The sequence below is a fragment of the Plutella xylostella genome, chromosome 7, assembly GCF_932276165.1.
Source record: "Plutella xylostella chromosome 7, ilPluXylo3.1, whole genome shotgun sequence".
Taxonomy (NCBI): Eukaryota; Metazoa; Arthropoda; class Insecta; order Lepidoptera; family Plutellidae; genus Plutella; species Plutella xylostella.
In genome coordinates, this window is record NC_063987.1 from 1,134,066 (window position 1) to 1,148,280 (window position 14,215).

A 14,215-nucleotide genomic window follows, 5' to 3' on the forward strand; every position below is an offset into this window, starting at 1 on the left:
TTTTGCGGATAAAATCATTTTATTTCACGTTTAAGTCCCGAGATATGATTTCTAAAAGAAGAAGAAAATCTAATTTAAGTTACTTAGACCTCCACGTATGGGGGTTTTTTCTCGATGAAATCACTCGTAGAAACCACCCTTAAAGTTTGTCGGGTCCAAAAACAACACACTGTATATATTATGACGAAAAACTAAGTTTCGGAGCGGTGCTGCGTGAGTCACGAATCTATCTCGTGGTATCAAACATGCCGATTGCACTTCAGCTCTCGTTGGTTCATTTTTCGTCAGTGTGGAGTAACCCTCGAGCTCAGTGCTACGTCGAATTGAATATGTAAATCCGTGATATGGAATCGACCCCCCGACATTCACATCGACTCTGAAGAATGACAACCCACAATCATTTTTAACCGACTTCAAAAAAAGGAGGAGGTTCTCAATTCATCGGAATGTATGTAGATGTGTGTGACGTGGTGCTTCACCAAAGGGCTTATCCACAAGCTCAGAGTTGCTCAACGTGCTATGGAAAGGGCTATGTTAGGCGTGTCCCTGCGAGATAGGATTCGTAATGAAGAAATCCGCAGGAGAACTAAAGTTACCGACATAGCCAAAAGGATTAGCACGCTGAAGTGGCAATGGGCTGGCCACGTAGCCCGCAGAGCCGACGACCGCTGGAGTAGAAAGGTTCTGGAGTGGAGACCCCGTGTCGGCAAACGGCGTGTCGGTCGCCCCCCAACCCGTTGGTCTGATGATCTGCGGAAGGTAGCGGGAAGCCGCTGGATGCAGATGGCGGGTGACCGTTTGGGGTGGCGATCGTTAGGAGAGGCCTATGTCCAACAGTGGACTACAGAAGGCTGAGAGAGAGAGTATGTAGATGTAGTGCACGAAAAGAGCTTCTCCGAGTGAGTGACGTATCAGTTTTAGTACATAATTATTTTTCCGGCGCACTTATTATATTCTGCATTATATTCTGACTGGCTGTATTATTTTATTATACTTAATCTTTTTGATGAAGATAATTTTATTTTTAATTTCTGACCCAAGGTCCAAGATGAGTTAATCATTAAAAGGTATCTTAGGTACCTACTTACATAAATAATCTAAATTTTATGAAGTTTTAAAATGAAGCCTTGAAGAATCCTTTGATTTTTCGATTTGATTACTCTTAATGGTCCTGAAATATTGCTTCCGGGATACCCCTGCAATCTTGATAATGCGATCAAAGCGTTAAGTACCTATCAGATAAGACTTTATTGGACATCGAATAACTCGATAAAATCAGAGCTGCAATGAACTCTAAAAGCATTATGCATTCACGGGACACGGCAAAACTATTTTCGAATAATTAGAAACGTATCACGATAATGCTGACATGAAAAACCTATTAAAGTTCTCAAGTGCGTTACGTTTAGCGTGATTGGTGGGTTGGGGGCGTGCGGAGGCGTTCGGCCGCTCTGATTGGTCGGCTCTTGACGTAAGTACGCGAGGCTTCCCGCGCTTTCAGTCAGTTTAGAGGGAAAATTGGCGCGCAAACAGCCCATACGGGACTGCGTTCGAAAGTTTTTAAGCGCTTCGTTCAAACTATGCAAGGAGTTTAGAAGCAGCCAAGTGAATCCTTCTTCGTAGCAACTGTAGGTGAGTCGCTCTATATTTTTTATTGTTAACTTTTATTTAAGATGCAAAACAGTTGAAAACTTATTACAGTAGCTAGATTCCAACTGATTTCATTGAAACATGTGTAAACGACTTTAAGTATAATTATCATATTATGTATGTATTTAGAGTGTTGTGGCGCTCCTTGGGAGAGGCCTATGTCCAGCAGTGGATGATTATTGGCTGATGATGATGATCATATTATTATGTACATAAAATAAATGCTTACCAACATTTTCATTTAATCTTGTTAGCCCAAATATGTAGGTAGTAGTAGTGGAATTACTTAAGATTACACTCTATACAGTGTAGGTACATAAAAGATATATTTACTTACTGTCAAAGTTCGAAAGTAGAGAAATAAATACCGTAAGTACAGACTTTTATTTTTAAAAAATATGGGAAATTTAATAAGGTCAATAAGTCAAGCCATCATTAATATACCTACATGAAACGGTTTTTAAACACGTTAAAGTAGGAAAAAGTTCCAGTGACATAGCACCAAATTACTCCTTAACGCATCTAATAGGGTTAGTCAAATGACGCCGTCTGCAATATTGAAGAATATTAACAAATAATTAAAAAGGTAAATAAGGTGTTATTTTTTTTTGTTGGGCTCCTTTAGTGGCGGTTTTTTGTAAGGAACTTTTTCATTGCTTGCGGGAAAAATTGACAAAACCAGTTGAATAATTTTGGTCAGCCGCTTCGGATATTATTCTCAGTTTTCCAAAAACTTTATCAGAATCAAACAGATTTTTGTAAAGAGGAGTTTTTTTTCTATTTTTAAAGTTATTTCCGTTACTTTTCATCATCAATATATCAAGCGCACTCACGCTTATGAATAGATTTTTCAGTCCTAGGCCAATTAAAAATGAACATATTTGCAATATCCCATGTTTTTTATTTATGTCCAACATATAAGTACTTAATATATTTTATAAAGTCACGGGCAATGAAAAAGTTGCACTCACAAAATGCCTACTCCAAAAGACCACATTTAATTTAAAATTTGAACAAAATATTACCGTTATATCCTGATGCTCGGTTAAATGTACTTCAATATTGCAGAAGGCGTAATTAAGCTAGCCTTTTCCGTTTAGGACTAATTTGGTGCTTTTCTCAGTGGAACCTTTTCATTGCCCGTGAGTGTATAAATAACCACAAAAAAGTTAATTGTCACATACATAATGTGAGCTATAAGACAGCGATTAACATCTGTTATAGACGTAAAACTGCCTTTTAGATAGATTTCTTTAAAACCAATACGTAGTAAGTAAGCAATCGAAAGTCAATGAAACTTTACATCGCATTTCCCGAAGGATTCACTGTGTCTGTTCCAGTCCAGCCATTGAAGTATTGAAGTTGATTTAACTTCACTCTAAGTTAGGCGCCGAAACCAACTTACCGACGGCAGGCCAACGCAGTTGCCGCCGCTTAGAAAATTGTGTTTTACATAGTGATTTACATGACGGAGCCTTTGTGAAATGGTGGTAGAGTAATATTTTATTTATTTATTTTTATTTTTACAATATTAGGTAAACTTACCTAAATTATTATGTACGTAACAATGAAAATGTTACTTATGTTGCTCAAGTTTCCACCTCTAGGTAGATTAGTTAGGTGGTATAGGGAGGGTTTACTTAGCTATAAATAGACTAAATCTAATCGCAAATAGACAACTTAAATACAAATTTATATTATGACTGTCGACAAGTAATTGTAAAATTCTACGTAGAATAAACGATATTTAAATTTCATGAATATAGGTTTTGGTGGGCATAAGTTACAGGCAGTATAGGATTACCAAGTTCTTTATGCAGTTAGGGTATCCTGAAATTGCACTGAGATTTAATATATTTTCAGGATACACATAAATTGATCTATTTTCCATTTTACTTTTCATTAGAAACTAATTCTTTTCTATATTTGAGGCTTGATCGCTTCAGTGTGCGAGTGACTACGTGCCAAATTAAGAAATGTTGTCTATTTAATATTTTTTAAAGTACTGGTTCTAATTTACTGCGGTGGGCACCTGTTGGTTGGTAACCATTATCACCATCATCATTAGCCGACTATACTAGTCTGCTGAACTAAAGCCCTTTTCACGGAGCGCTGCAAAACTTTAGCCTCGGGTACTTTCCCTTCATGCGGTATTACCGTGGGACACCCTGTATTTCCTAATTTATGATGAATCCAATATTACATTCACGAGCAATCAAAGAGTTCCAGCAACTTACCTAGTGGGTGGAACTTTTTCATTGCTCGCGAGTGCATACAATATACTTGTTTTATACAGGGTGTCCCAAAAGTCAACGATATGCCTTGGAGGGCTGTTAGTCGAGCTCATGAATGGCCAAAATATCATTATATGACCTTATTAAAAATGTATGTGTGTGAGATGTCCCCATATATATATTTATAAAATTACCTTCTATATACTTTCAACTGGTTCCGTTAACGAAAATAACACAAGCTTAATCGCCAAAAACCAGGAAAACACTGTACAATGTTTTCTTCACATTTAGAAACACTAGATAGGTATACAGTATTTAACTAAGTAGAAAAAACATTGCGGATTTAACGAAAACTATTTTGAAAAAGTGGCTTTAAATTATCGGCTAATGCAGTGTTCAGTAAGCAGCTTATTTTGTACGCTTTTTAATTAATCATTCATGTTTGAAAAACTGAGATCAAACAGATATAACAAAAATACAACTTTGTTTTACAACTTCCCTGTCTTTTTAAATGATTAACACAATAAAGTAAACAAAATACAGAGTATGTAAAATATTTATTTTCTTATAATTAGGATTAAAATGCAAAGACTAATAAGACTAATAAGAAAAAAATATTAAAATTAATACTGAATTTAAAACGTCCCCCTCTTATCATTTAGGTATAGGGTTTAATGTTTTTTAGCTCAAACGATATTATAGCTAACTGGATGTTTACGAAATTTAAGATGAAATATTTATGACCTATTCAACTGAAGCATCCTACTCACATATTGATGTTCACCCTCAGGCAGTGCCGTGGGTGATAACGTTTTCAACTATGGCCATCTTATATTGAGCATGTTAGGGTTTAAAATTGAACCACAACTTACATTTAAGGTAGCACCTGAGGATACAAGATGGCATTGCAGCGAATAATCTCATGCTCGATGGATTTCCGCGTGGTCTTACGGCGAAGCAAACATCGTGAAATTTACACGTCTGAATTGTAGGTACTATTTCATGGTTTAGCATCACTCTATCTAATATCTAGGTAGTTTAAAATATTTAAAAAAAATGTAATCAATATATTTCATTATTATTAATCAACATATTTTTGACGGATAAGCAATGCTGCTCAGGGATTTGTGATGGTTAATGTGTGTTACGGTTGCAGTTCCTGCAATATAATATTCCCTATTGTAACGGTTACTGATCAAAGAAACTAACTAGTAAATACTAAAAAACAAAGTTAAACAAAATCATCAAAAAAAGGCAACATGATATTTTTTTAACACATCACAATGTCAGTACGCATAGTTTCATGCTGTCACCCTGTCACAATAACTTGTCTCACTCACTCATATCACAAGGCCTTATGAGCGAGTGCAACAAAAAAAATCTCCACTAGTTGCAGACTAGATACGTTTGTGCAAAAATGTTGCCAGACTTTGTGCACATCCGTACTTTTATTAGTTTTGACGTGGCTTCCGGCACTAGTAACACGGACATAGTGCTACCTGGACATACGAGCTTTTAAATACATTTTTTTCGTAACATGCACTTACGTTTTTTTATCAAGAGAACAAAGTCGTATATTTTACTTGCATCGTAGGATCCAATTCTAATTCTTGAACATACATATTTGTGCATTTCGTAATCTGAACTTTCATAGTAACTTTATTGTAAAGTTATCGTTATAAGTTACCAATATAATTAATTATTATTAATTGTCCATTCTAACCTAAATGTAAATGTTATTTAAATAAAAAATTATAGATTAGAATAAAATTTTAGTTTACTTAATAACTCCAATTAAAAACCGGCAGTAAGTAAGAAGTTATAAGGCGTGGGTGCAATTAAAAACAATAATCTCATTTATCACAATAAAATTGTTAATACTACAGGATGCAAAAAGGGTATATATACTAAGCCGAAACCAGCATGTACAGCATGTTATATCTAAGCTCGACACTGAAATCAGGTTTAGGCTTAGTATAACCTTTTTGCAACACCCTTTATATTTCACTGCGCACCGGTCACATTTCATTATTGATAAAAACAAAATGGTAAATTCAAACACACCTCCACCAGTAATTCAATCTGAAACGTATTTCCCTCCTGCGTTTCCCTGAACAGATCGCGCTGGTAACGCAATCACCACTGAAAGACGGATCTTTTGTGGCAAGGCCCAACAGGGGACTCAGTTTCACCTACATTTATTACAATGTTGATTGTGTTTATGATAGGGTTAAAGTATTAATACACTCACGGGCAATGAAAAGGTTCCACTCGGTAAAACACCAAATTACTCCTAAACGGAAAAGGCTATCCGAATTACGCTCTGTGCAACATTCTTCTTCTTCATTGAAGTACATTTATCAGAGCATTAGGATGTTACCCACAAAAACGGTAATTTTTGATTAAATTTTAAATTAAATATTTGAAAAAATTAAAGTCGTTTGGAGTCGGCATTTTGTGAGTATATAATAGCGCAGTCACTCGTGTCAAAAAAAATACGTTTATCTTAGTTTTTTTAAAATACTTACTTTTATGGAAATAATTAACGTATAGTTAGAACGGATTTTGTAACGTTTAATAAGGTATTTGACAGCCTCTTAACAGCGTTTAGGATATGTCTAAGTTTAAATGGAAGTTTTGTGATTGCTCTATCGTAAATTCATAACATAATAACAACGTAACTCAGACAATAATAATTAGTTCCCACAATCCTCCAAGTAGTGACGGTCGACCGGTGTAGTGGTTAGTGACCCTGACTGCTGAACCGAAGGTCCCGGGTTCGATTCCCGGCTGGGGCAGATATTTGTTTAAAGACAGATATTTGTACTCGGGTCTTGGGTGTTGATATTTATATTTAATATGTATCTATCTATGTATTTGTGTAGATATATCAGCTGTCCGATACCCATAACACAGGCTCTGCCTAGCTTGGGGTCGGATGACCGTGTGTGAGATCTCCCCACATATTTATTTAGTGATCGCCATACAGGAGGAATCGAATATGTAGGTATTATGATCTGTTTAAAACTCACAAAGAGATAATCGCCAATTATAGCAAAAGTATACTTATGGAAAATGAATACTGTGTGCTTCTCAAAAGTTACTCATAAATTGAAGCGAAAAGTTTTGTCAAAGTGCTACGAAAGTTGTTGTAGCAGACGCTACGAGTATGCTACGAATTTCGTAGCAATTGCTACGGCACGGCGTAGCCTTCAATATATTTTAGACGTTTTAGAGTTTTGTATGTGAATGGTAAAAAAGCCTTGCGATATGGAATAATAAAAAATATATGATGTGAAAAACAACAGAAGAAGGATGAATTGAAATATCTTTGGAGTTTCCATGGTTCTGTTGTTTTTTTTGTTTTTGACAAATTCTTAAGCTAACAAAACTTTTTCCAAATAATTATCTCTCAGAAACTTTATTAAAAAAAAACATTTTTTAAAAGTTAATTTAATCGAACGGTACGGCTTTTCGTAAACGTGCTATTTTGCAATTTTTTTATATTAGGTTTAATGTGTTACATGTAGTTTCTCAATGATTGACAGTCTATTAAATTTTGATTTATTCCTTATCGTGGTATTAATGATATCACCACTTTAACGCCCACTTCAGGATGCCATGTTAGAATTGCAATTAACATAATTAACAAAATAGATGATCAAACTGCACAGTTACCTACATGATAAAATGTGCGCTTTTATTCCTGTTCGGGGCCCACATTAAAAAAGATGTCTACCTAGTAGCGCTAGTTGAGGTTTAACCTAAAATCAGAAACGGTTTAACATCTATGTTGTCTCTCCTACGATAAGTCACACTGAACCAGAGATAGCTCCAATAAAAAGTTAAAAGATATACCTTATAATAAAATTTTCTTGCACCTCCTGTGGGTTGACTGGTACAAAATGCTTGTAGCATTAAGTCCACCATTTGTACACTTATTTTTATATTTGTGCAATAAAGGATTAAATAAAAGATAAATCAATATCAATAAATGGAAGAGGGACATAATTCCTTCGACCCACTCGTCATTTACTCTACAAATAAAAAAGTTTCAGCAAATACGATTTTTATTATTTTTCTACCTGTTTTAATTTCCATGCAAAGCGAAGAAAACAAATGGTGTATATTTAAATGCAATAAGGAAAGTTTAAAAGGTTAAAACATTGATTTAGATAAATATAATTTATGATGTTTACACTGCCCATACGTGGGAATTGATATTTACATAACATGTTTCTCACATTGTAACTCCATAATAATATTATGATTTAAAAAAGGTGTAGGTATTAAGTATAGTGACTGTAATTTTAAATCGTTAGGAGAGGCCTATGTCCAACAGTGGACTACGGAAGGCTGAGAGAGGGAGAGAGTGACTGTAATATGAAAAACAACTAGGAATGTTGCACTCATTAAAAAACTGCGAAGTGGCTCGCTACGTGTCACCTCTGACTACCTTTTCGGGGATTACAGTAGTAAGCATACGTGTATGTATGTACCTACATGCTAAAAAGTAGCTTTTATAAAATAAAATTACATCAGAATTTTAAACCTTTTAAGTTACGTTGCGTTTTAAGCTACGTAAGTTTCTTAAATCTAAACCTGAGTTTGACCGCCTGCCCTCAATCTTAGAATATCTTAGATCTTCATATAACTTTGAAGAAATATGAATGGTTATCCAAAATTATTAACATAACATAACATTATTTGTTTACATTTGAGAAACAACAAGAACTTAGCCGAAACTAATAAGATTTCAGGTTACTAAACCGAATCTATTAAGTAGAAATAATGTTCATAATTTCAAAGAAATTAGATTTCCATTGGATTTCACAAACTTATAGGGTCTTACCATGAAAACAACAACATTATGCTTAACGCTATAAAGTGGATGTTAACGCCTTAAGCCTGATCTAAACACCCGTTTAACCTTTTTTTACATTTATCTTATCTGTGGCCAAGTAGCTCCGAAATCGATTAATCAGTTTTAAATGGTTTTTGATTAACATCAAAATTGATCCAGTAATCGATAAGTGATGCTCTACTTGCACGCACTCCTCGTTATCTTGAAAAATGCTGAAATATGCATTCGAGAATACTTTAAATAAGGTATTCAATTAACGTTTAATCTTAAGTAAACAATTAGAAAGTGTCTGACAGTGCCCCTCACAGTGTCCGACTCAAAATAACAGGCTTGATTTAATAATTTAATTTGCAACAATTTCAGCTCTATAATTTATAATAATAAAATTATTATATATTTAATTTGTTATTTGTAACTAGTAAATAATAAAATGGTGTAGTATGGTAAGCGGAAAGTGGGTGACGCAAGACTCGGGAGGCACCCATTTCTAAATAAAATAAAATTTGGAATTTTCGAAAAAAACAAGTATTTTAAGTAAAACTTCAACAGTCTTATAGCTTTTAATGCCTAGTTTCACCATAGTCTGTTAGATCATTAACACTCCTGTTACATTGCAATGTCATTACATATGTACGTCATCTCCATATTAACTTGACAGATGTGTCAAAAGTCAACAACTAATCCCTTGTTATGGTCTAACAGAGTGTTGTGAAAATGGGGCTAAATATAACACTGTGTAATACACCATTTGAATACGTTCATATCAAATATATAACAATGACAAAGTACGTTATTATTCAATCCACCTGGCGTCATTTCACACGTGACTGCCTCTTCATCTGTGGGACAAAAGACGTGCCAAAAATTGTACGTATCCTGAAAAAATGACATGTAATCTGTGACAAAGTAACCTGTGTGGTACCTAAATATATTATTACTCTAAGCTAAATGCCAATTTCTCCATAGTCATTTATCTAACCCCTGTAGGTTAGATAAACGACTATAAATTAAACGTCATCTGCATATAAAATTCATGAAAGATATGTCAAAAGTCAACCACTACTCCCTGGTTATGCTCTAACCGACTATGGAGAAATTGGAACTAAGTATGTTAAAGTTTAAAATCTAACTCAACACCGTTCTTTTGTCCAAAGATTTAAAATAACCCTTACTTTGGATAGAAAGCAACCTTTCCAAACTATTGGTTTAGGTAAAATGCGTCCCGAAGTAAAGGAAACATTAGGTTTCTGAGATCTCAGTCAACACGAGGGTAGTTGTTGGCTGGATTTCTTTGTGGACTGATCGCCACGTTGTGAGATTTCAGTTGGAAAAAATATACCTACGGCTTGAGTTATTTAGTCTAGAATAGAATGGATACTTTTTATTTTGCACCATAAAAGTAATTATTGGAGTAGATTAGAACCCTAGTATATTTGCCTGTGTCCTACCTACGTGAATTTATATGTTAAATCCTAGGACATTATCAAAACAATTCGTGTACACAAACGGTAAAACACACAGCTTTTGCGTTGGTAAAAACTAATTAACTAGCTATTATAAACACACAAGAAAAAGCTTTGTAAACAAATCTCTGTAAGAAATCGCATGTAAGTTTTCATGTTTTATCATGCCACAACCTACACAAGTAAATAAGGCAGCTTTGCATACCCTCCTGTTCACCAGGCCAATATAAACATTATAGTTGTATATCCCTGTGGACCGACCTATCGCGAACTTCTTTTTACAATGATTATCGGATCAAAATTATTGAATTTGACAATGTATTCTGTTTTGACTTCGCGATAGAGGGGCCCCTTAATATTATTATATTTATGGTTTTCTGTCAACATTAAGCCAGTCTAAAAAGAGGCATATATTTTTTCCTCCGTTTTAGTAGACAGGCCACCTAACAACCGACCAACCTCTGGCCCGACCTAAAACTCATTTATAAGAGTAAAAATTTTATTTGCCTGGCGGCAAGACGCCATTATCCAATTTACTCTACTTCCCTCTTTTAATAACTTAATACTGCCGTAATGTACTCATTAACAGTGATTTTGCACTCATTTCGGCCAAGAGGCCGCGGGGGCTCGGGTTTGAGTCCTGACCTTTTAGTTTTGTACTGAGTTTGTAAAATTTGTAATCTAGTGAAGACGTTACAAATAAAACCTGTTCCTGTTTAATTTTACTCTAGGGATAGACTTATAAATATTTTATTCGTAAATGAAGTCACTAAGTAAATACTCGAAATTAAATTTAATACGATTGTGTTTGTCAGCAAGAAAGTGTCAGTTTAATGAATTAGTTTATTACTTCTGGTGGTGATGTCAGTAGTCATCATAATCATCATCAACCGAAAATCAATCATTGTCTTGTGGCGACAATAGTACACACTTTATTCTATTTATATATAGGTACATATAAGTAGTAAATATTTATTATTTATATATACATATAGTATAATTTTTAAATACTTCATCTACCTCTTGATATAATATTTTTTAAATATGCCCACTACTTTATAATGATCAATTTGTTCAGTAATTAATTGTAAGGCAATATCGTGAAGGTGGTAGACCTTTTATTTTATAATTTGAGGTTTGAAGTTACTGGAATTTCTCTACGATAAAGTGCTCAGATTTCGGACATTGTTACAAAAGCAAGTTTTTGTATTGAGAAAAAATAACAAGTTAAAATACTTTTTGTTCAGTTGAACAACTGAGATGACAGCGAAAGATTTCAAAAAGTTTGCAAACGATGTAGAACTTATCACCAATTGTCTTTTTTATGAAACTAAGTTGTCCAATTTTATTTAGGTAATAGAAGATACTATAAATTAAATCGTACTGGCATTGTTATAAATTAAGATAGCCACCTAAATTCGGATTTTTTAAATATTTAGGGCGTCTTGCACGACAAAGTTAAATAAAATTAAATCTATGACCTCTTGCTCTGACATTATACTGTCAGAGCAAGAGACAAACTATTTAATTTTATTTAACTTTGTTGTGCAAGACGCCCTTAATATTTTTAACTTAACTTAGCCTAGTGGATAAGCGCGCCAAACTATAATTTTAAATATCATCCAATTAAATTTAAGAAGCTTTCTGCCATTAACACTTTTAAATATTTGGTTGTCATCACTTAATTATTCATTTTTTCACTCTTCTAATAATAAGGGAGATTGAGAAGAAACTACAACCAATATTTTTATTGAAGAAACCTGTCCCGTGGTCGCGTCGCAGGTGATCTCCAAACAAAGGAGAAATTACATTTCTCTCCACCAAAAGGTTTATTTACAAGCTGTTAGAAGGAGGCCATCGTTTTTTTATTTATACAATTTCCTCAAGTATCGGGTTTCAGAGATAGACCACTTCCTAATTTGAACAACTCCGCCACTACCTTCGGGAAAGGCTTTTGTGCTGAAATTGAATCTTTACAAAAATACGTGCTGACCATTTTTGATAATATACTCGTACATCTAAATGCTTTTCTAAGGCGGCTGTCCCACAAAAAACGAGAAGATGCTAGTTCTAGACGCTAATCGTTGCATTATTTCTTAAACTTAAATGCTTAAAACAATCTCTACCAGACATTCTTTGGATGGCAGAGTCAATTTGTACATAATTTATGGGAGTTTTGCTACACTACATAAACAGTAAAAGAATCGTATTTAAACACATTGGTACACTGAAAGTTAGGGCTGGGACTAACTTATCATGGCCGATGAGTTTCTAGGTATTTTCCCTTTACATTTCAAATAATTTGCAAGTTCCGATGCCACCGGGCTCAGATTTGCATAATATTTTGTGCCTCATTTACAGTACCTGGAGCTGTCAAAAGGAATTGTTAAAGTAACGGTAATGGAAGTTGTAATGGAATACAATATAAATTATTAAATTTTATGAACCTATAGATAATGCAAGTTATGAAAGTATTCAAGTTGTTGATGGGTTTGAAATAATCATGAATTAGTCAAAAGAAAAGGGCTTCGTGAGCGATTAATAGATCTATGTATAGTTGTGTACCCTAAGTGCATTTTACTCATTCCTAAAATGGCGATACGGCACATTTGACTATACCAGGCCCTGTAGCACGGGGCGCTATTAAGACGTGACAAAAGTTCTCCGTCGCGCTCGCTCTTGAGGCTACATAATGTGAGTGAGCGCGATGCAAAACTTTTGTTACGTCTTATGGCCCCACTACACGTCCGCGGATGCGTCCGGAGATGCATCCGGAGATGACCTCCGCGGACGTGTAGAGGGGGTAATTTTGGCATATGTCGAGGTATTTCACGTCCGCAGACGTATCTGCCACCGATCCGTTCGTTGTCGGTTTTTGTGGCACAGATCAATGGGTTCAAGCGCGAGCGTCCGGCATCGCGACCACACGTCCGCGGACGCCTCAGTCAGTGAGACCAGCATCGTTTTCTTCTCTACTTCTTCTTCATAACTCGACTGCGATGCACACTCAAATAGTATTTAAAAGTACTAAACAAATAAATAGCTGCGGCGGCTGCCGTTTCGATGTCCATGTTTACGAGTAGCGTCTGCCGATATTCAACTCAGACTGACCGATCAACAGACGTGTGGTCGCTTGCAGAGAATCGTCTGCAGATGCATCCTCGTACGTCTCCGGACGCATCCGCGGACGTGTAGTGGGGCCATTGCGCTACGTGCTACCCTTTCTGGTTTCGTAAGATGATTCCTGTGACAGTTCATAATTTTCCGAATTATACGCACATAACATATGCCATTATTCATATGATGTCTCATACAATAAGTCCATAGACAAAATCTATATAATTTCGTTATGGGATATCTCTAAAATCGCGGTGGTGGAAAATATTCTAGAATTATCAGCTACAGAAGAAACTAACAGTTCCAGGAATGTTTGCACATTAATTTATATTTAATTAGAATGCGTTTATTAATAAATTGCTTAGATGCAGTTCTTTTTATGACTTGATTAGTTTTTCCCGACCGACGCAACTATTGATTTCTGGAAGGAAAAAAAACGTTTACATTTCTTTGTATTTTCTTATTTATATTAATATTGATGCTGGACTCTGACATTACGACCTACTCAATAAACAGGCTGAATGGGAAATCGCAAAAAAGTGGTAAGTCTGTCTAAAAGTCTGTTAAATCGGTCTGGCAGTCTAAAAGCCCAACATTTGCGTTTGAGTTTCGTTTCTTTCTTATTTTTTATATTTTCAAATTATTAATTCTCGTTAAGTTGGAGTAAACGTCTTAGCCGGAGCTACCTTTCCTAACGGTATCTCTGCAACGAGTAAAATATTACAGACATTTTGTTTTAACTTTTTTGTGTCACATAGATCCGATTTCACCATTGAATAAGTCATCTAGTTACTCAACAGTAACTGATTCTAGGATAAGCCTTATTCTTCAATGGTGAAATTGGACTATAATTTTTATTATATTTGGAGAGGAATTGAATAAATTTC

General features: G+C 35.0%; 1 protein-coding gene across 2 annotated transcripts in view; it reads left to right on the forward strand.

The window, feature by feature from the left end:
- Positions 1–1,517: 1,517 nt before the first annotated feature.
- The window catches only part of LOC105398737 (tachykinins), a 33,231-nt gene continuing 20,533 nt past the window's right edge, over positions 1,518–14,215 (forward strand). Inside the window, exon 1 of one of the 2 annotated variants that reach the window (XM_011570973.3) lies at positions 1,518–1,632. The gene's annotated coding sequence lies outside the window, so the exon portion shown is untranslated. The remainder of the gene's footprint in view (positions 1,633–14,215) is intronic. The other variant, XM_048622197.1, reaches the window with a different exon arrangement.